The 23,900-nt window shown below is 40.6% G+C and overlaps 1 protein-coding gene across 8 annotated transcripts in view; it reads left to right on the top strand.

The window, feature by feature from the left end:
- Window positions 1-2,979: 2,979 nt before the first annotated feature.
- Window positions 2,980-23,900, top strand: part of SPATS2 (spermatogenesis associated serine rich 2) — a 115,452-nt gene continuing 94,531 nt past the window's right edge. The window contains exons 1-2 of one of the 8 annotated variants that reach the window (XM_037030938.1): window positions 5,228-5,516; window positions 6,422-6,501. The gene's annotated coding sequence lies outside the window, so the exon portion shown is untranslated. Of the gene's footprint in view, window positions 3,002-5,227; window positions 5,549-6,421; window positions 6,502-23,900 lie in introns of those variants that run through there. The other 7 variants (XM_037030937.1, XM_037030935.1, XM_037030943.1 and 4 more) reach the window with 7 other exon arrangements.

The raw sequence follows: 23,900 nt of genomic DNA, 5'->3' as shown, positions 1-23,900 counted from the left end.
TCCCCTTTGAATTCCTTCAGCATTCTTGTCTAGTTTGTACCATTCCACTTAGCATTTGCTTACATACTGTCTCATGTTTATAAGTTTTGTTTCCTTGACTATGACAAAGCCCCTTGAAGGAAGAGACTGTCTTTTCCCAATTTAACTCATAGGACATTTACTAAATGTGTTAGCTTGTTATTTAACAACTTAAAGCCTCAGTTTCCTTATTTGTTACATGGGAATAATGATGTCTGCCTCACAGGGAAGTTCAGAAAATAAAATGAAACAATATATTGAGAGTGGTTTATAAACCAAAAAACATACAGAGGATAGGCATTACCAATTTTTTTTAAATGGCGGCAGGCTGTATAAATGAAAGAGTATGCTGGAATTACATGAATGAACTTACAGAAAAGCAGTATTAGTTATACATCTTACACATAGAAACAAATTCACTAAAGACCAAATTAAGGTTTTTAATGAACCTGCAAGATACTCTCACTGAACTGAGTGTTTAAAATCTGAGTTTTGGTTCTGACATTGCCACTAATTTTGTGATGTAATAAGTTAACCTTTCATAATTTAAGGATTTTTCCAGCTCTAAACATCTGATACACAATTGAATTTGGATATCTTACCTATGTCTTTTGGACCTCAGTTTTGTAATCTATCAAATGGGAATGCAAATCTCATTAAAACCCTTTAATAGAACTTTATAGAATTGATGTTCAAGGAAACATTAACCTTGGACAGAAGTCTCTTGGGAGAAAAAATGTTTCCTTGGGAGAAAGTTGCATACTATATAGTGCATCCCTTTGAATTTTAGCAAAGCACATTACCATATCAAATGCTCTGAGAAGTAAAGCAACCAGTTTAACTTGATTTTACCCAGTGTTTCTTAAACTTATTTGGATCTGGAATAGCTTTTTTATTTTAAAAAAATTTATTGATTTGAGAGAGAGAAGGGGAGAGACAGAGAGAGAAGGAGGGAGGGAGGGCAGGGAGGGGAGAGAGGGAGGGAGAGAGAGAGAAAGGAGAGACAGGAAGAGAGAGAGAGAGAGAGAGAGACACTGATTTGTTGTTCCACTTATTTATGCATTCATTGGTTGATTCTTCTATTTGCCCGGACCAGAGATTGAACCCGTAACCTTGGCATATGGGGATGATGTTCTAAGCAATTTAGTTACCTGTCCGGGCAGGAATAGTTTTTTCAGATAACATCTACTTAGCATCCCATGAAACTAAGTTTCTAAGGCACATAGTTTGGACTGCCAACATGAACAGGCTTTGGTATTTGAAGCAGTCCAAGCAAAGGGCAAAGTACGCCCTTTTGAGATGTTCTCTGCTAGTCTTTGTGCCTGCTGTGGCTTGTAGCTTTATCTTTAGTCAACAGAGACTTTGAAAAATCATGTTTCTCAGTCATTGATTATCAAGTCTCCAAGATAATGAGTAAAATGTCTAAGTTTCTCAGATTATTAACTTTAGCCTCTTTCTATTCCTCATTAAAACGTGAACTCTGGCAATGATACAAAATATCAACTCAAAATAAAAACACAAGAAAAGTTCTCATCTCCAGGATCTAATTGAAACATATAAAATTAGGTCAGGTTAATATCTTCAGAATATGTCTGCCAAGGCGAAGATTATGTCATGATTTATTTCTGGCTCTAGTCTTTCCACTGGATCATTAGGTAACCTGGGATAAATTAATTCCCTTAAGGCTGAACTGAGACATATGGATGTATTTCAAAATGATCTTCTTTTGTAATCCTTAGTTATTCTAATAATTTCAGAAATTATTTTTAGCTTTGTTTTCTTCAGAGTAGGTCACAAGAATTATATGTCGAATTTATCACAGCATTTATTTTTCTCCAATATAATTTATAGACAGACTTTAAACAATTTGCAATCATTTCAAAGCAGGCATTTCTTTGTTTTATTGTGAAGTAAAGCTTACAAAATGAAAAATGTATAGGTAGTATAAAGAACAATGATAAAATTAATCTTCGTAACCTAGTTCCAAAAAGTTTTTTTTGAAGATTTTATTTATTTATTTTTAGAGAAAGAGAGGGAGAGAATTGTCAGTGTATCGTTGCCTCTTATGTACCCGCTACTGGGAACCTGGCCCAAAACCCAGGCATGTGCCCTGACTGGGAATTGAACTGGTGACCCTTTGGTTCATAGGCCAGCACTCAATCCACTGAGCCACAACAGCCAGGGCCAAAGGGTACTTTTTAAAATTTAGATTTTATTTATTTATTTTAGAGAGAGGAGAAGGGAGGGAGAAAATAAAGGACAGAAACATCAAAGTTCGAGAAAAACATCCATGGATAAGTTGCCTCTTCCAGGCTCCAAAGTGGTAACCTGGCCTGTAACCCAGGCATGTGTCCCTACCAGGAATTATACCTTTTAGGTTTCGGGAATGATGCCTAACCCACTGAGCCACATCAGTCAGGGACAGAAGGTATTTTTCAAACATCTGTTCAATGTCCTCTTAGAGAGGTTGAGTGCTGCATAGAGAAAAGGCAAAGGTGGGCAATGCGTTGCAGTAGGGGTACTTGCAAACCCCAGTCAGCAAGACATCTGCCTTATGTCATCTGCCCTCCTTGGAGGCCTATTTTTTGAGTAATATCCTTGGGAGGAGACTACCCTTACTGCCACCCCATGGACTGAACAAAATGTTCCTCTCAACCACACTCAGAATTCTGCCTTGGGGGAGATCTGTTAAATAAGAAATTATTCATCTCATTAGATTTCCAGTGATGTTTGACAGCCCTCCTAGATTGGGCCTAGGTGTGCTCTTTAGTTCACCTCTCTTCCCTTTGGGTGGGACACCCACATAGAAAACAACTCTTGTTAGATCAGGGACTCTCTTAGGAGAGACATCAATGTGTTTCCTAAACAGACCACAAGGTTTCCAAGAGCGAGGCTGTGTTTTTTTTTTTTCCTCCCAAAGAAACTACATTGGTTTGCAGCAGCAATAGGCCCTGTAATGAAGGCATTTCTGGAGTGACTTTTGGTAATGAAATCAGTCATCATGGAATAAGATCTTGGATCCTATTGGTTCAGGTCCCATTCTTTAGTATGAACTTTCCTATTAACTAGGACTTATTGTCCTGTTCCCATTCTGTAGAGGGAACAGAGGGAGGAAGGGGAATTTTGAATTTGTCATTCATTCCACTTTGCACTTTTCTGTTTCAGCATTTACCACGTTATTATAAATAATTATTTAAGAGCTTATACCCTCCTTTATAAGTAGATACTCTCCTTGGCGATAATGATATTGTTTTATTCTTCTTTGTGAATGACCCACTGCCTAGAGCAATGCCTACCACTCATTGGGTATTTATGGCAATTTAGTGAATGATATTTGGATGGTCTGCTTCTAATTGAATCTTTGAAAGAATTCAATAGGAAACAGCACATGGTGTAGTGCCCTAACTAGCTGGATGACTAACTTACTCTTCTATTTCTTTAGATCTGTAAATAATATGGTTGGACTAGATTAGGCATTATTAACCAGGGATCAGTGAGCTCCAAGGTATTTTTGACGCCTCATGCCATGCAAAGATAAAAATCAAAGGACCGATGACTTTGTAGAGATTTATTATACTACTCCCCTAAAGTTTACTGCAACTGCAATAACAAATATGTGGAAACCCGCGCTGCACTGTGCCTGTGACTATATGCATTCATATACCCTCTCGGATTTGTCCAGATCCCCTTATGCTTTGGCCTCAAAAGATGGTAATATGGTGACAGATCCTGAGTAATTTTATTTTATTGTATTTTAAAAATATTTTATTTACTTATTTTTAGAGAGAGGGGGAAGGAGAGAGGGAGATAAACATCAATGTGTGGTTGCCTCTTGCGTGCCCCCAACTGGGGACTTGGCCTGAAACCCAGGCATGTGCCCTGACTGGGAATCAAACAGGTGGTCTTTCGGTTTGCCACACCAGCCAGGGCCCTGACTGATTTTTTTAATGCTGATTACCGAAATTCTCAGCTTGTGGCCGCTCCTAATAGGCGGCTGACCAGTGGGGTGAGTGCTTTACATACGCAGGACATTGGCTAAGAAGGTACACAGGTATTAGGGGTTGTATCCTTGACCAGTGTGGCTCAGTTGGTTGGTCGTGGTCCCCAAAGGTCCCAGATTCGATTGTCAGACCACAAGCCTGGGTTGCGGTTGGTGCCGTCAAGATTGGGGGCGTAAAAGAGGCAACACATCTATATTTCTCTCACATCGGTGTTTCTCTCCCTCTCTTCCTCCCTCCTCCATTCTCTAAAAATAAATACAAACTTTAAAAAAGTAGTTCCTGCCTTGAGGAGGTTGGGAATCTGACCACAAAGACAGGGGAATATTTAACAGAAAGATTCGACGGGTGGTGAGATTGACCACAACTGCAGAGATGGATGCAGACAGCTGATATCAGAAAACCAACTCAGCAATGGACTTGGCAGTGTGTCGGGGGTACGTGGCCGGGGTAGAACCACCCCCCCCCCCGCCCCCAGCCGCTCCAGAGGTTGCTGTGTGCCAGGCCTGAGCGATGCCTCCTCCCTGCCCTACCCCGTACCGGCCTCCATGCCTCCCAGGAGGCCGAGCGGCCGCCAAATCCGGACGTCTCAGAGTTTCCTCGCAGCCGGTAGCTCTGAAATGGCCTTTTGTTGTAAAACTTGGGTTTGGAAAGAGGCAAAGGGAAAAGTGGTAGAAAAATTCACGGGGTGAAGACGTAAGCGGCGAAAGGGAGAGCGATCTGACAGACCAGATCCCAGCCAGGACCAAAAGAAAAAAAGCCCCTCGCACGCTTCCCCTGGAGGAGCCCGCCTTCGGCCACCTCCGAGAGAGTTTCGGCTCTTTCCGGCAGTCCCAGCTAGGGTGCAGCACTCCCAGCTCGCTATCCCCCACGCACACGCCGCTGGCTTTCTCTGGGCAATGGCAGTTCTGCACGTAGACGCGAGTTCGCGTCCCACCCACCGCCACTTCCATCTAAGAGTGTGTTTCCGACCCACTCCGCCAATTCTTCCCCTTCCTTGTTATCCCAATCTTCGGCGACGCCCAAGCTCCCTCAACTCAAGCGCGAGGGACTTAGTCGCGAGAAGAACGGTAACCCGACAGACCAGAGAACACCTCCCTCCCAGCGCCTTTCCACAGGCACGCCAGGTTCGCGCCGGCGCGAGCACGCGCCCTGTGCGCTGGCTGGCTGGCTGGCGCGCACGCGCGCGAGCGCGCTCCGGGGCGGGGCGAATAGCTCGAGCCCCGGCGAGGTCGGTGTGGATCCGCTGGCGCTCCGGCCCTGAGTCGCGGCTGCGATTCCCAGTCCGCCCGCCGGCGGAGGAGGGAAGCAGGGAAAGGGGCGGGCGGAGGCGGGGCGGCGTCCGACTCTGGGAGAGCCAGGGAGCAGCGCGGTGGCGACGTCGCCGGCTCTAAAAAGAGGCGAAGCAGGCGGCGGAGCTCTTTTCCTCTTCTCAGACCCTGGAGCGTCCGGGACGCAGAGCCCGGAACTGGGGGTACGCGGCGACTGCGGGGGCCCGGCGTAGGTGAAGCTGAGCGTGCTAGGTGGAGGAGGTTGGTGGGGGATAAAGGGGCACAGAGCTGCAGAGAGCGGGCTTGAGGGAGAGCACGGGGGAAGGGGTAGTTGTTGGGGGTGGGGTACGGAGAGGAGGCGACGCGAGCCCTTTGGACTTGGAGTGCCCAGATGGTGAAAGGTTTTGGGGGTCTGGGGTGAGCGAAGGCACACCGGTCTGAGTTGGGGTGTTTCCAGAGGCATAGGCCGGGGAAACAATAGAGTGAGGGGGTTCTCTGATGTGACCGTGTAGGGGGTATTGGAATTTAAGAAACAACAAGAGATGGGAAATGAAAGAATGGGTTATTTTCGGAGAAGTACAGTGAATTGAGAATACAGTTGGGATGCGTAAGGTCATCTAGTGGATGCCGGAGGCTCTTAAGATTTGGGGTCAAAGTGGAGGCCCTAGCCACGTAGCTCTGTTGGTTAGAGCGTTCTCCCCATAAGCTAATGTTGAGAGTTCGATGCCCAGTGAGGGCACATATAAGAATCAACCAGTCTCTTCCTCTCTTTAAATCATTTTTTAAGAAAAGATTTGGGGACCAAGTGGGATTTGAAAATAAGAGATAGAAGAGCATTCTCGGAGTTGAGAGGAGGACGGGAACGAAAAAATAATGCAAAGTGGAACAGAGACATAAAGTAAATGTGGTTTGGGATTGAATTAAAGCAGAGGGTACAGCCAGTTGGAGAGTATGGAGTACGTGGCTTTTTTCTCCTAGTTCATCGAAGATGATGGTGTTCTTTTAGAAGGTGGATCCTTCTCAGGCTTATCTGCTAAGGAGTACAAGTTGTTCTTTTAATAATTTGGTTTTCATCTGTAGTCCGTTTCATTGATAAAGCATGCCTGTAATAGTAATTTCTCCTCTGTTCATCAGGTTATGTATGTAATTTACCTGTGGTTAATGAAGCAGGAAAGAACAGATAACCAGAAACAGGCATCTTGCTTTTAAGTCAGGTCAGTGAAATGCAGTGTTCAGGGTATTTGGGGGAGAACCAAGACCAAAAGGTGATGAGTAGCCTTGATAAAGTCAGTTATCTGTAATTTGTTAGAACTGCAGTTTCTCAACTGAGAAAATTTCATATATGGTCTGCTACTGGTTTTAAGTTCAAGGCAGAGAGTTTGTGTGCTGCCTCAAGAAATTCTTGATGACAATTTCAAATTGTCAGGCTGCTTTATACCTTCCAGTTTGAATGAAGGTGGTTGGAAAAATCACTTTATTTTAAAATATTGTGGGAAAGTACTTCTGGAGTCATGATCTTTGCAATTCCTTAATACTTGGATTACCAGACTAAATTTTGAATGGCATTAGATAACAAGATTGCTGATTTTGAAATTGTAGTTACCTTTGTGTGTTCATAAATAGTCCACGTTAAGCTTTGTGTTTGTTGGGCATTAAGTTTTGCTGACTCTTCTAAGATTTCAGAGAATTTGTGAGTTTATGTTTATTTCATAGCTAGGTCTTGGATGGTAGCATTAGACCACTCTATAAAGGTCCAAAACTAATTACCTAAATTGTCACTTTTCTTATATGTTATAAAAACTGAACAAAGCAAGGAGTGAGTACAGCATCCTCAATGATAATGTGGCTTCTTATTGACCTCTTTAGTGGGCTAGGCAAGGTGCTAAGATTGTTTTAGATGCATTATCTCATTTAATTTTTTAAAAAAGATTTTATTTATTTTTAGAGAGAGGGGGATGGGGAAGAAAGAGAAGGAGAGAAACATCAATATGAGAGAGAAACATCAACCTGCCCCAACCAGGGACTGAACCCGCAACTCAGGCATGTGCCCTGACCCGGAATTTAACCAGAGAGTTTTGGCTTTGCTGGACAACATTCAACCAACTGCACCACACCAGTCGGGGCTATCTCATTTAATTTAATCCTCTCGATTATTTCCTATTTTGTAAATTAAGAGATGAAATAACTTACTGAGGTCACAGAGCTAGTGACTAAAGCTAAATTCAGGCCCAGCTCTGTTGGATCCCTTTAAATCTTCACTGCCTGGTGGGTCTTCCAGCTTTCTTCTCCCTCCTCCAGTCTTGGTTGTAGTATACAAGCAGCATGAATTGGTTGCAACTTGGATCTGATATAATATTAGTGATTTAGATGAAGATTGGGTTAATGGCTACACCTGTAGAGTTAATCGAATATTTGCTCCTGTAATTTAACAAATCTGGGGTCCTGATAATAGGGCTAATACATCTTGCTAAGTGTTTGTCCTGTGAGCACAGTTAATTTTCTGTTCAGTGTACTGCTGAAGCACTGTGCATGCGGGGCGCTCTTCCTTGTGGAAGTCAAGACAGCCAATTGTGGAGCCAAAACCAATTCACACTGGAAACCATTGAAAACTGCTGAGTGCTCTCCAAGCACCTGTTGAGTCCACAGTTGGTACTAGCATTATTTCTAAATATAGGTAGGATCCTCTTAGAAACCCCAAGTGAAACAACTAGAACTGAGAGAAACAGCTGGGACCTGAGGGAGGAGCTGTAGGTTACTGGCCAAAACATCAGCATAGGCCCTGGAGGCTGATCCAGGAGTAATGAAGGGCAGATGTTAGTAATAGGCAAGGGGGTGGGAATTATTTGTGGAGCATTTATGTATTCCAGGCATTGAACTCAGTGTTTTTTATATATATTACCTTAGATCTTCAGACAGTTCTTAAAGGTAGATAGGTGTAAGCATCTGCATTTTTCAGATGAGGCCTAGAAAGGTAAAGTAGCTTGTACAAAGTCAGTTAATAGCAGTGAAGGAAGTTTGTACATTATTATTACTGTTGTTGTTATTTTAAATTATTGCTTGCAATTTCCCACTGTAGAAACACCATATTAAAATCAGGAACTTAAAAGTCACTTTTTAGGATCCATTGTGCTTCTTTGTTAGAAGTAAAACTGGTTATTTCAGTCTTGCTGCTTCCATTGGAAACTGGAAGGAAAAGGTTTTTTTTTTTTTTAAATGAGAAGGGGTGCCCATTAACAAAAACAACCTCTCGTAGAGTATAATTCAGCTTCTTCAGTTGATTTGTGTATATCTGTAGCAACATGAAAACGGCATGTCCACCCCTCCTGTGTTCTGAGATTAAAAAAAAACAAAAAGACTTAAACATCTAACCTTTTATTATTCTTGGCAAACTGGGAATACTTTTTAAAAAATTGTCCTTACCCAAGGATATGGTTTATAGGTTTTATAGAGAGAGGAAGGGGGTGGGGACACATCAGCATGAAAGAGAATTTTTTGACTTCTGGATTGATTGACTTCTGTGGCACCCTAACCAGGACCTTTTGGTGTGGGGGAGGTGACAATCCTCCAACCAACTGAGCCCCCCAGCCAGGGCTATTCTGAGACCTTGACTTTCAGGTAAGTTGTCTAGGCTCTGAAGGATGACAGTGAAGCATGCCTGTTACAGACTTTGACCACTTCTCTTGATATAGTTTTGCCACAAAAGTTTGATGATGGTTCTTACTTGGTTACTTTGAAAAAATTGTGGTGAAATATACATAATAAAATTTACCATGTAAACCATTTTTAAGTGTACAGTTCAGTGGCAATAAGTGCAGTCACATCCTTGTGCGACCACCACCACCATCTGTCTCCAGAACGCTTTTTACCTTCCCAAACAGAAACTCTGCCCTACTGAACAGTAACTCCGCTTCTTTTCTTTTCCCAGCCCCTGGCGACCACCATTCTACTTTCTGTTTCTGTGACTATAACTGCTCTGGATACCTCATGTAAATGGAATTACAGTGTTTGTCCATTTGTGTCTGACTTATTGAGCACAGTGTCCTCAAGGTTCATCACTGTTTTAACCTGTGTCAGAATTTCACTCCCTTTTAGGACTGCATCATTCCACTGTATGTGTACACTACACTTTGCTGATCCATTCATCAGTGGGTACTCGGATTGTTTCCACCTTTTGGCTATTGCAAATAATTCTGCTGTGACCATTGGTGTACAAATATCTGATTGAGTGCTTGCTTTCAGTTCTTTTGGGTATATACCTAGAAGAACAATCTTTTGAGGATTTCTGGGTCATGGTAATTCTATGTTTAATTTTTTGAGGAAGCTTAGTTACTTATAAATGGTGGTTTTATTATGTGTTCACCTGGAGGTAGTGCTTAGCCTTATGTCTGAGGGATGATGTTTCCTCTACTGCTGTTTGCTGTACTGTTCGGAGGACTCTTGTGCTGGAAATGATTGAAAAGGAAATGAGTTACCCAGTTTTCACGGCTTTCTCTTACCTTCTGCCTTGTTATATTTATCATGACATCTGGCAAGCACATTAAAATACATTTCAACTTTGCAGTAAAAGTACTTTTGAAAATCTTTCAGACATTTCAGCTGATGAATACAATGGGAGTTTCTGTTCCGTGGTGTGAAACATATCCGATGTGGAAGGAACTGTTTGTTAGATTTTCAGTCCTACCTGTAAATGTGGGTAATCAGCTCAAGAACATCATCTGTCTTCGAACGTGAAAAATGTGCCAGTACTGTGGCGTTCGGTTTACTTTGCCGCCTTTCATTGAAATTTAAAGTGCTTTTTTCATTTTAAAATGTTTTACATGTATGGGCTACTGATTAATGCTTATCTTTGGTATCCCCTCCTCGTTCATTGAATAAGGTTTTAGTGTCTGCTATATGCTTTAAATATTTCAGGAAGGTAGCTATAATACAGGAAGTAAAATTGGCTGAAGTCATTTGTTTGATTCCATTTTTTCCCTTCCCTTCACGTGTGAGAGAAAGTTGACACACATCAGCAATACAATAGCTGAAGTAGCTGCAGACTGACAGCAAGCTGTCTCTTAGGATGAGTCTAACCACCACCCCCATGTCATTTTTTCTAAATGTCACCAGGAGGTTAATTATCCCTGTATCTTGCTTCTTGAGATTGTTGGGTTCCAAAGGGACTTCAGGCTTGTGTGCCATTTTTTTTGGAACATCATAGGAGATTTAGTAAGCCCACGCTTACCTTGGAGGTGCTGTGTTGATTCTGAAATATTTCTAAAGGTTTAAAGTTTATAAACACCTCTTCTTAGGTTACTGGGTATTAAGGGTTGGTCAGAGGCCAGCATTTAGTATCCATGTTTAAATCTACCATGCAGCCTTTAAGGGTGGATTCCTGGACTATATACATCATCTTCAACATGGATTCTGATGTGCTCCAGGCCCATAAAACCTTCTGCAGGGTCTGAGGATGTAGCCATTAGCTAGAGGCAATTTCTGCAGTCATTGTTCTATGACTAATTTGTGGATAGGGGTAAGCAAGGAATTCTTACTAGTTTAAACCCTAAATAATAACTTTGGCTTGCTGGTAAGGAGGATTTTTACATTACTTAATTAGCAAAATGACATGATTACTAGTTGTGGAGGGTGGTTATGTGTGTTTTTTAGAATTGGCTAAAGAGTGTTGGGACTAAGGAGAAGAAGGAGATGTTTGAGGCAATTTTATGATTATAGATGAATCATTATAGATACGTTAAGATGTCTTGGATTTGAAGGTGCTGCCAGGGATGTTAGTTCCTATTGACCTGCTTAGGACTGGAAAGCCCACTTTGAAAAACCTGAAGTCCTCCCTTTCTTGAGCACATATAACCTGTCTGGTAGTAAATGATTTGTTGTTGTTTTAAGGCTACAACTGATAGTAGAGCAGTGCTTTTCTTTAAATTAGCCGCTTGGTCTCTCATTATAGCATGCCAGTGTGGTCAGCTCACTGCTGGTGCTTCCTGGTTGTCTTCTGTTACATTGACTGAAAATATGCATTAGTGTGTGACGGCATTGACTCTTCAGCCTACTTTGTTTGGTTATCCTCTTACATCTTTATAGTAAATCGTCTTCATAGCTTACCTGCATATCCTGCACAAGCTCTCCATACAAGGATCTCATCATAAGAAGCTTCCCTACATTTGAAGAAAGCGATGAAACTTATCTATAAGATGGAATGTCAGGAAGCTCAAGTGTTGTACCTGGATGGTAGGTGGTACAGAACCACCCCAGACTGAAGCAACTGTTTAGCTTAGATACAAACTTGATGTTTTATTATATTTTATTAGTCAGTACCCAGTAGGTTTCTTGAGATGGTTTATCTGATTCCTTGTTAAGTGGACAGTACTTTAAACAAGACTTGGTTGGGTAATCTTTTTCACCTTTGACACTACTCAAAGGTTGTACATACTTTATGTTGCTCTTGTACAGGTTATATTTGACATTGTCATTAGTCTGCCTGTCTGTGATGTTATGATGATCCTGTAAGTTAGACTACGAGGTGTTAATATGTGAAGCCATGTAATGTGGGAGCAAAGGAAACAGTGCAGTGACAATGATGACTACATTTGTGTTTGGGCGTCTAGTTTGATGACACGGGAAAAGCTCTTGAAAGAGGAGTGGTATTTGATACCTTCATCCTGATTACTTGGTACTTGAAATCTTAACGTTTAAGTAAGATTAAGTAGAATTATATTCAGTTTTTACATGATTACATGTTTGATTGAGCAGTAAAGCTGAGAACACGCCATCCTTTCACACTCTGCTGGCTAATCATTTTCATTGTGAAATAATCCCAATATTATTTAACTTCTTGGCAGATGAACTTTTTGAGGCCTGAAATGTGGATTTACTGAGTGGTTTTAGTTATGATCAGGCTAATACTAAGTATATTTATCATATTCCCATATTGTAATATTTTTCTTCTAATTGCTTATTGAAATAGGGAAGCCATATGTCATGTTAAGAGCACGAGCCTGTTACCTGTATCACATAGGAGTTGCTAATAAATAGGATTATAGATAGCTAGGCATAAAATTAATTTTGGGGGGGAGGGGTTATGAAGGTCCTACCTTCTATCATCATCAGCAACAACTACAAAAGATAACAGGTCTCGTATACAGATCTGGCTTTGAATTTCTGCTCCTCTACCTACTCCCTCTGGTGACTTGATCAAGTCATTTAATTTCTCGGAGCCTGTGTTTCTGAGTCTGCGAAATTGGTGTAGGAGTAATTCCTACCACAGAGTTATCTTAACTGTTGAATTTTTTTTGAGGTGAAATTCACGTAACATAAAACCCCTTTTAAAGTGTACTACACTGTGGTATTTATTACATTCACAATGCTGTACAACCGTCACTCTGTCTAGTTCCAGAACGTTTGCATCAGCTCCAAGGGAGATGCGGTTCCCATTAAGCAGTTGCTCTTCATTCTCGCCTGCCTCTCTCTTGGTAACTACCAGTCTGCTTTCTGTCTCTACAGACCGAAATTCTGGATATTTCATACACATGGAATTACGTAGTACATGACCTTTTGTGTCTGGCTTCTTTCACTCAGTGTGATGTTTTTGAGCTTCATCCTTGTTGTAGCATGCATCAGTACTTCATCTCTCTATAGCTGCACATTGTGTGGATACATCACCTGTTGTTTGTCCACTTACCTGCTGATGGACAGTTGTGTCATTTCCACCTTTGCCTGCCGCAGCCCGCTGCAGCAAGCGTGGTCACGAGGTGAGGCGAGGGACTTAAAAAATGGAGAGGACCATAAGCTCTGCTGGCAAAATGGCGAATTTATTCAAGGAACAGCTGTCTTAAATACAAACTGTTAATGCCTAAAGCAAGACTGCAGGGAACTAGAAACAATGTTGTTTTTCAAAGTTCGAGCACTCCCTTAAGCTATCAAAAGGGCAAGAAGTTCTCATAACCATCTGGGAACATGACACCTGCGCCAGAGTCTTGTTGTGTCCTTCAAGGCTGGGAACTAGAAGGTTAGGAAAGTGTCAAGGTACCCGCCGGCTCCAGGGACCAGAAACCAAGCTCATCCACCATTCTCACAGTGGAGAACTCTGTCCTTGGTCCCCTTATGGCCTGGCGGGCCCCCACATTTGCCTATTGTGAATAATGTACCAGTACTTGTTTGAATACCCGTTTTCAGTTCTTTGGGGTCTATACCTGAGAATGGAGTTGCTGGGCCATATAATATCTCTATATTTAACTCTTTGAGGGACTATCATACTGGTTTTCCACAGAGGCTGCGGCATTTTACATTCCCACCGACAATGTTCGAGGGTTCTGGTTTCACTACCTCCTTTCCAACACTTGTTATTTTCCTCTTATTTGATTGTGGTCATCTTAGTAGGTGTGAAGTGGTATCTTATTATGAATTTGATTTACATTTTCTTAGTAACTATTGATGTAACTATGATGAGCATCTTTCATGAACTTATTGGTCGTTTGTGTATCTTCTTTGGAGAGATACCTAAGACCTTTGCCCTTTTGAAAAATTAGATTGTCTTTTTGTTGAATTATGACTATTGAATTTTAATGTCTATCGAACATTTAGCTCAGTGAGTACACATAGAACATACTCAATAAAGGCTAACTAATAATATAGTTAGAATTATTTTTGCTACATGTGGTCTGAATTGGAAGGCTGAAAAAACTTTGTCTGGCTTCTCTACATAGGCGTGGAGAGGCAACAAAACTTATTTGTTGTGAGTAAAGGTTAAACTGTGTCAGTGTTGGTACTTTGCTTTTAATTGATGCCCCCAAGTCAAGAAATTAGCCACACACAAGCAAACATTAGTTTATCTTTGGCAGAAATCAGTACAGTAAGACCTCACTTAACGTGTTAATAACATTCTATGACTTTAAGTGAAATGTCATATAACAAAGCCAGTTTTACCAGAGGCTAATTGATATATACCAGAGTTAAGTTCCTATGGCATCTCATCAACATTATAACAAAACGATATTGAACTAAATGATGTTATTTAAGGACCTGCTGTAGTGCCATCTAGTTATAGCTGAAATTTAGATTATTTTTATTTTATCGTATGAGATATTTGTTATAAATACTACAACAAAAATTCCCTAACTGGGTTAGGGAAGCTGACTTTTTATGTTTATGGGTATACAGTTTATGTATTGTCAAGTTTTTATGCTTATTACAACTTGGCTATATGGGCTGGTCAAAAGAAGAAGGGTGAGACTAGGAGATCAGAGTAATTATTGAGGATCTTACTCTCTAGTCAGGATTGTACCATCTTGAACTGATGAATACATTTTACTAGGTTTATAGGTAGACAGACTCATTTCATTATGTCATGATTTGGAGTGAGATGGTAGCTTTAATGAGAACATGCAAGCCCTTGCTGGTGTAGCTCAGTGGATTGAGCATGGGCCTGTGAACCAGAGGATCGAAGTTTGATTCCCAGTCAGGACACAGGTCTGGGTTGCAGGCCAGTTCCCAGCAGGCAGGGAACATACAAGAGGCAACCATACATTGATATTTCTCTGCCTGTCTCCTTCCCTTTCCCTCTAAAGATAAATAAATAAACACTTAAAAAACATGCAGAAAACTATATGCAAGTCTAAATTTTGGTTTTTACTCGGAAAAGGCAGCAAAGAGGGGAAATGTGTGCTTTCAGGAACTGGGGATTATTCCAGTCCCTCCTGAAGCTCATCTGTCACTCCTCCCCTACCCTTGCTTTCAGGCTTTATATGCCTCACTCTGAACCCTCCTTTCTTTTGTTACCCTCTGTGCCTTTGCCTGTTCCTTAAGCTCTGCCTGCAGTGTCTTCTGAATCTCACGCTGACCTGCTTTTCTGAAGTCTCTCAGGCCGACCAAACACTCCTTTTGGGCTTTTAATTCTATTACATACTTTCATAACAGTATTTTATCATTGAGTACTTTTAAAAATGCATTACATTTTCAGCGCTCAACATTGATGGGTTGCCTCTTGCACACACCCTGACCAGGGGACAGGCCAACTGGCGACCCCTCACAAGGACTATCGTCACTTCACAGGACGATACCCAACCAACTGAGCCACACAGGTTAGGGTGAATTTGGACATATGTTTGTACTGCTGCAGTAATAAAACATATTTTAGGGTGATAGTTTGGGGCTATGCCAATATACTGTTTCTCTTTAAAAGTTCCACCTGTTAATCTTAGCATCCACCAGTTGATCTTGCCTGCAGCAGTTATCACTGTGGTGTTTTAATGGCTATTTTTCATTCCTCTCATCACTTCTACATTTATTAATTAGAAATTTTTAGGTTTATAGGTAGGCTTGTACTTTGTTCCCCTTTATTTATTTAACAACTTATTTACATCACTATGGACTCATGAATTTTATTCTTTGGATAATAACATTATTTTATTCTTTGGATCATAACATTATTTACCTTGTTGCTTATTAAATTACTTTGAAAAAACCTGTAACAATTTACACTCCTACCAGTAGTCGTAGATAACAAACTTATACACTTACAGCATTGGCTATTTTCTGATGAGTTAAAACACTGTTTTATTTTTCCTGATGAAACATGAGGTAGAATGTGTTTTATATGGTTATTGACTATATTTCTTTGTGAATCATCTTTTAATATACTTTGCCCACTTTCAAATTGGGTTTTTTGTTTCATAGAAGTTTTACGCTCCGGATATTAATCCTCCATTAAATATAAATTTTTTCCTTTTGGGAAAAACTGTTTTTCCTTCTCTGTTTTTTAAATTACAAAAGTAATATGTTTATTGTGAATCATGTATGAAGTGAGAAGTGAATGTCTCCTCATGCTCTCTTCAGTGTCATTCTCTGTGCATAGTATTGTTCTTATGCCACAGGCTAACAGTTTGTTATTTTTCTCCCAGAACTCTTTCAGTACAGGTGCAGAAATACATATAGGTGTTGTGTGCACATATTAGTGTGTGTGTATGTGTGTATATATATGTTTGTATATATGTAAAAACATACATTTTTATGGTAATGGGATCATAGAATATTAATTTTTTAGTTTTGCTTTTATCATAGAGTTAACAAATCAGAATGCTAATGTGTTGTAAATGTGTTTCAATGTCTTTCACTGGACTATAAGCTCCTTTGTGTAGAGACTGTGATTCTTTCTACTATAAGGGTGTTCTTTCCTGTGTAAGTGGCACATCCATCCATTTGCTCATGCCAGTAGCATTTTATTTTTTAACAGTTTTATGGTTGCCTACTATCTTTCTAATACACAGAAGTGAACATAAAAATCCTTGCCTGCATGCACCTCATAGTCTAGTAGGGAAAGACAGATATTAAGCAAAAGAGTAAAATATTTAGTGTTTCAGTTGATGATAACTGGTATTGAAATATAAAACCCAAAACAAAATGAGGAAAGGTGATAGAGATACTGTATCTCTATCACATGATAGCATGTGACTGTGTGCGTGCATGCGGAGAGAGAAAGAGAGAGTGGGGAGGCGGGGGCTTGTTGAGAAAGTAGTATTTGAGTATAGACTTAGAAGTCATTATTGAATCATTTCTCTTCCTCATACCTCACATCAGATCCATCTCCAATTATTGTTGATTTTATCTTCAAAATACATCTCAAACCTACCCACCAAGTAGGTGGATTAATTTGACAGTAGGAGTTTGAAACAGTTTTCACCTGATTGTTTTCATATTTTCAGTGAGTTAGGAATCAAAGCGTTCAACTGAGAATGAGGGTGGGGAGGAGGAGGTAATGGAAGTTTGTGGCACAGGTATGAAGGTGTTCAGGAGGGTGGAAGAATGGTTGAAGTGGGGGAATATTGTGTGATTGCCAGGTGGCATTAAGGGCCCCTTGAGGTTTGTGGTCATGCATTTAAAGTGTGATTAGTCAGTATGGTTTTTCTCTTCAGCCACATTCAGCTGCAGTGGTATATGTTTGGAGTGGATTTAACCAGAGAGAGGTTTTACTGAGATAGTAAAACAAAACTCATGAGCGTCAAGGAATAGAGGATAGGAACTTTCAGACATGATGGCAGCACAGACAGATGTGGCTCAACTCTTTGCACAACCACATCAAAATTACAACTAAAATATAGAACAGCCATCACTCAGAACCATCAGAAATTGAGTTGAATTCAAGTCTGACAACTATGGAATTAAAAAAACCACATCCATCCAGACTGGTAGGAGGGGCACAGATGGGGAACAAACTGGTTCCTCACCTGTATGTGGTAGATAAAAATTCAGGAGGGATATCTCAGGAGTGAGGAGTCCCAGCCCCACACCAGAGCCCCCATCCAAGATTCTAGTGCCTGGAAGATAAATCCCCACAACTTCTGGCTGCAAAAACCAGTGGAGATTGAGGCACTAGAAGAAACTTCTGGATCCCCAAGCAGTGCCCATTAAAGAACCCATACTCAGATTCACCCCTCTGAGCTCCAGCACTGGGGTAGCAGCTTGAAAGGTGCTAGTGGTATACAGGGAGAAACTGAAGTGTCTGGCATCAAAGTGTCCCTTTTCTAAACCCTTCCCCCACAGAGCCAGCAAGCTGGTGCTATATCTGAGACTCTATCATCCTGGCTAACACTGTTCTACCTACCCTGGAGATAGATCCCCAGAGACTCCACCCCACCCAACTTATGGGCCCAACCAAGCTGCTTGTATGAATGGCTGCTGGTCTTGGCTCATGCTTCACAGCTTCTTAAATCCTATCAAATAAGCAAAAGCTCGCTCAGTGAGCCCCAGGCCCAGCCCTTTGTCATGTCCTTTCCTCTTCCACTTCCCTTGTCTCTCAAAGCAACCACTAATCTGCCTTCTGTCACTAGATTAGTTTGTATTTTCTGTTTTATCTAGATGGACTCATACTATATATATTTACTACTTTTTGTGGGGATGTGGCTTCTTTCAGCATCATTATTTTAAGATTAATCTACTTTTAACAATAGTAACTTTTAAAGTGGATAGTATCCTTAATGAATGAATCTATATTTCATCCATTTTTATTGCTAAGCAGTATTCTATTGTGAGCATTTGTCACAATTTCTTTTTGCATTCAAAATGGCTGTTGGACTTTTGGATTGTTAGCAGTTTTTCATTGCTATAAGTAAAGCTGCTAATGAACATTGATTTGTGTGTATGGCTTTGTATGCACATATGTTTATTTTCTGTTGGGTAAATACCTAGGAGTAACATGGCTGGTCCATATGATAAGTATATGTTCCACTTTTTAAAAAATGGTTGCAGTGTTTTCTAAAGTGGTTATATCATTTTTACATCCCTATCAGTATATGAGAGCTCCAGTTGCTTCACATGCTTGCCAATACTTGGTATAGTCAGTCTTTTTCATTTTTGAAACTTTCATACATTCTGCCCTGGCCAGTGTGACTTTGGTTGGAGCACTGTCTGGTAACCAAAAGGTCCTGGTCAGGGAACGTGCCTGGGTTGTGGACCCCGACCCTGGTTGGGGCGCGTGGGAGAGGCAAATGATCGATGTCTTTAGCATCAGTGCTTTTCTCCCTCCCTTCCTCTCTCTCTCAAACTAATAAGCATGTCCGTGGATGATGATTATAAAATAAACAAACTTTTATCCATTCTAACAGGTACATAGTGGTAACTAATGATTTATTATGTATTTTAAGGAGGTTGAGCAATTTTTCATGTGCTTATTTGCATCTTTGGTGAACTGGTTTGTTCGCCCATTTTTAAAATTGGGTTGTTTGTGTCTTTATTATTGTTTTGAGAATTCTTTATAAATTATAGATATAAATTCTTTTTTTTTAAAGATTTTATTTATTTATTTATCTTTAGAGGGGAAGGAGAGAGGGAGAGAAACGTCAATGTATGGTTGCCTTTCGTAGGTCCCCTGCTGGGAGTTGGCCTGCAGGGAACTGGCCTGCAACCCAGGCATGTGCCCTGACTGGGAATTGAACCGCGATCCTCTGGTTCGCAGGCCTGTGCTCAATCCACTGAGCTACGCCAGCCAGGGCCTAGATATAAATTCTTCATTGATATATGATTTATAGATATTTTCTCTTAGTCTGTGCCTTGCTTTTTCTCTTAATTTCTTTCAAAGAATTAAAGTTTTATGCTGTTGGTATCAAATCTAAGAAATTTTTGCTTACACAAGGTCATAAAGGTGTTCTAGAAAGCTTAGTTTTGGGGTTTACTTTTAAATCTGTGATCCATTTTGGTGTAATGAGAGTTCATTCTTTGCGTATGTATACCCAGTTGTTTAGTACCATTTGTTAAAAGATTGAGTTGCCTTTTTTTGTCATTGTTGAAAATCAGTTGTCTATATCAGTGTGGGTCTATTTCTGAACCCTCTATTCTGTTCCATTGACCTTTGTCCTAATACCACATAGTTTTTATTACTATAGCTTTATGACACATTTGAAATCAGGTAGTTTTAGCCCTCTAACATCTATTTCAAAGTTGTTGTGGCTATTCTTGGACCTTTGCATCTTCATATGGATTTTAGAACTAGTTTGTTGGTTTCTACAAAAAACAAGTCTGCTGGAATTTGGTTGAGACTGCATTAAATCTGTTAAGTCAGTTTGGGGAGAATTGACATCCAGATAATATGAAACCTTCAACCCATGAGTGGATATATCTCTCTCCATATTTAGTTTCTCTTCACAATGTTGTGTAGTTATTAATATACAGATCTTTCACACATTTTATCTGATTTATTCTTTTTTTAAAGATTTTATTTATTTATCTTTAGAGGGTAAGGGAAGGAGAGAGGGAGAGAAATATCAATGTGTGGTTGCCTCTCGTGCGTCCCCTGCAACTGGCGTGCAACCCAGGCATGTGCCCTGACTGGGAATCGGCTCAATCCACTGAGCTACACCAGCCAGGGCTGATTTATTCTTAAGAATTTCTATATTTTTGATGCTTTTGTGTTTTTAGTTTCAATATCTGTTTATTGCTAATATATAGATATACAGCCCTGGCTGGTGTAGCTCAGTGGATTGAGCGCAGGCCTGTGAACTGCACCATCTTGCTCTTCCTCTTCTCCTTCTGGCATCCATATGATTCAGATGTTGGTTTGTTAGGAGATGTCCCAGAGGCACCTTATACTATCCTTGTTTTTTTTTTAAATTCTTTTTCTTCTTGGTATTCTGGTTGAATGCTAATTTCTTCCTTATGTTCCAAATCATTGATTTGAATCCCAGCTTCATCCCCTCCACTGTTGGTTCCCTGTAGATTTGTTTTTATTTCACTTAGTATAACCTTCATTCCTTACTGGGTTTCTTTATTTTGTTGCTGTACTCAATGAATTCTTTGAACATCCATCACCAGTGTTTTAAATTCTGCATCTCATAGGTTGGTTATCTCCGTTTCGTTTATTTCTTTTTCTGGGGTTTTGTTCTGTTCTTTCATTTGGGCCAAGTATGTTTGTCTTCTCAATTTGACAGCCTCCCTGTGTTTTTTTCTATGTATTAGGTAGAGCCACTTGACTCCCTGTCTTAGTAGCATGGCCTATTGTAGAAAAGGCTTCTGTAAATTGTGTGGGGAGGAGCCTTAGGTGGGCAACCAGGGCGGGCAACAAGCTTCATCGCTTTGCTGTTTGTTGTGGTGGAGGACTTGGAGAGGGTACATTGACGCTTCCTGGCTTCTGGAGGTTTGCCTGGTGCTCGCCCTGTGTGACTGGTGCCCTTCCAGCTTTTTCCCTGGTGCTAAATCCCAGAGGGGGTGGGCCTGCAAACATATTAGGTCTGTGTGGGCCCATTAAATGGAGTCTCCTGAAAAATCCAGCATTTTATTCCACTGTCCCAACCCTCACTGGTTTTACGGCCAGAAGTTGTGGGGATTTATCTTCCTGGCACTAGAACCCTGGGCTGGGGAGTCTGGCCTGGGGTTGGGATCGCTCACTCCCAAGGTATTCTTCTTGATTTTTACCACCACATGTGAATGTGGGACCGTTAGTTCCTTTGCTGCCATCTCTCCATGCCATATCACCTCTCTGTGTCTCTCTGCCTGCCTCTGCATCTCCGCCCCTCCTACCTGCCTGAATGAATGTGGCTTTTTTAAATCTTTGGCTGTTTGACTTCCATACAACTAGATTTTCTAATGGTTCTGGGTGTTATTTGCTTTGAGGTCTAGCTGTAATTCAGTCTGGTTGTGCAAGGACGCAAAGCGTGTTTACCTATACTTCTGCCTTGACTGGAAGTCTCATCTGACAGTGTTATGGGAATACTCCTGTAGGTAACTAACTGCTTTTCTTTTGCTGCTTTTAAGATTCTTTTCTTTAACCTTTGGCATTTTAACTACAGTGTCTTGGAGTGGGCCTCTTTGCATCCATCTGGTTTGGGCCTCTCTCTGTTTCTTGGACTTGCACGTCTATCTCCTTCACCAAATTAGGGAAGTTTTCTTTCATTTTTTCCAAATAAATTTCCAATTTATTACTCTTGCTTTTCTCCTTCTGGCACCCTTATGGTGTGAATATCTGACCTCTTGAAGTAGTCCCAGAGGCTGCTTATATTAACCTCATTTTTTCAGATAGTTTTTTTTCTTGTCTGATTCTTTATTTTTTGCTTCCTTATGTTCCAAATCATTGATTTGATTCTCAGCTTCATCCACTCTACTGTCGTTTCCCTAGTAAATTGTTCTTTATTTCAATTTAGTGTATCCTTTGTTTCTGACTGGATCTTTTTTATGCTGTTCTGAGGTCCTCACTAAATTCCTTGAGCATCCTTACAACCAGTATTTTGAACTCCACATCTGATAGATTGTTTATCTCCATTTTGTCTAGTTCTTTTTCTGGGGTTTTGGTCTGTTCTTTCATTTGGGTCATGTTTCCTCATTTTGGCAGCCTCCCTGTGTTTGTTTCTATGTATTAGGTAGAGCTGCTTTTGCTCTGTGTCTTGGTAGTGTGGCCTAATGTAGTAGGTGTCCTGTATGGTCCAGTGATTTTGTAGATTTCATCACATTTTCATACATATAATCATGTTGTCTATGAATAAAGACAGTTTTACTTATCTTTTTTCAACCTGGATGCCTTTTATTACTTTTTCTTGCTTGATTTTGCTGGCTGGAGCCTCTTGTACAATATTGAAGAGAAATAGTTAGAGTAGATACCCTTGTCTCGTTTTTGATCTTAGGGGTACAACATCTTGTTTTTAAACCTTCTTTTAAAAAGTCTTTTTCGGAATGTTATAGTACTTTTTATTCTTGGGGCACAGCCTCTGATTGATGCATCAACTGATTGCCTCATAGGAGGTTTGCTTCTTTGTGTTTGTTTTTTCTTTAAACCCTGAACTTACATCGTGTGTGTCTCAGATTGTGAGAGCATCTCTACACTATAGTCACTCATTTGTTTCTGCTGTGATCCTATTTCATTCTTAGTTCGGAACCTTACTTATAATGAAGTGTCACTTTGGGTCCCTGTACCACAAGTGCAGGGTGAATTTAGACCCCACTTCTGTGGATGGTGCAGGCCTTGGGTCCCATTTTCTGCGAAGTAATTCTTTCCATCACTAGGCCCACGTACAGTGCTTGCTCTTTCTCAGTTAGTGAACTGAGTGTTTCCATGTTCTCTTTCAAGTATGGAGTAGTCCTTTGTATTTCTTGAGTTTATACCCAGTTCTAACTTGTGGGCTTGACACAGGGCCATGGCCTAGACCCCTTTGCAACTCCTAGGCATTAAGGCATCTGTCTGGTTTAGATGTTCCTGTTTATCATTTAGACTCTGTCATAGCCTTTTAAATCCACTCTCCAGGTTTTATTCTTATACCCCTAATAATTCATTCCCAACACAGTCATCATGTATTTGTCTTAGATTTAGTGTCTGTGTTGTCAGCTTCTTCTGGCATCCTTTCTGCTATTTAATTACCTTGGCTTTTAATTTTCCCTAATGCCCTGACCTCCCACTTACCTCAAGGCCTTTATACTTGCTATTCCCTCTGTCTAGAAAGTTCTTCACCACCACTACCCTTTCCCTTGTCATTGCTTGCTCATGTTTGGGATATTATCTCAGTTGCTGCTTCCTGAGAGAAGTCTTTCTTGACCCCTCAGATTGGTTTAGGTTTCCCTGTCCCTGTGTGTCTCATGGAATCCTTGAGTTTTATTTTCATGGCATTTATCACAGTTTATCACTAGAATATGAACTGAGGGAAGGGACTTTGTTTTGTTCATCACTGTTATTTCTAACACTGAGAAGAGTGCTTGTACAAGTAGATATTAAAAAAATATTTAAGTAGATGAGTATGTTCATCTGAGCAATATCCTGCATTAGACTGTAAACTCTGAGATGGTAGGACATTGTAGTTTGTTCATTAGAGTGTTTCCCAGAGCCTTGTACAGAATCTGGCAGGTTATAGGTGCTCAATAAATAATTTGGTGACTGACTGAAAGAGATAAGGTTTTAAATAAAGATGGAGGCCAGATTAGGGTTACTTTATAGAGTTTTATTTGCGTGCTGAGGACCTTAAAGTCGAGACATTGAGTGGTTTTAAGCAGGGGAGTGACATGAACAGGCTTACATTCAATCTACAGGGTCTGGAGGAAGTAATGCCTGCTTGAGTGTGGTTGGCAGGGTAATAATGCATGTAATAATTTATAGCTTTAATTTGGAGATTTTGCCTAAAATGTCATATGGTGTGCTCAAGTGTGATATTGT

The sequence above is a fragment of the Sturnira hondurensis genome, unplaced genomic scaffold (assembly GCF_014824575.4).
Source record: "Sturnira hondurensis isolate 20B ecotype Veracruz unplaced genomic scaffold, ASM1482457v3 Scaffold0020903, whole genome shotgun sequence".
Lineage (NCBI taxonomy): Eukaryota > Metazoa > Chordata > Mammalia > Chiroptera > Phyllostomidae > Sturnira > Sturnira hondurensis.
The sequence above is the reverse complement of the archived record's forward strand: the minus strand, read 5'-3'. Positions and strand labels throughout refer to the sequence as shown.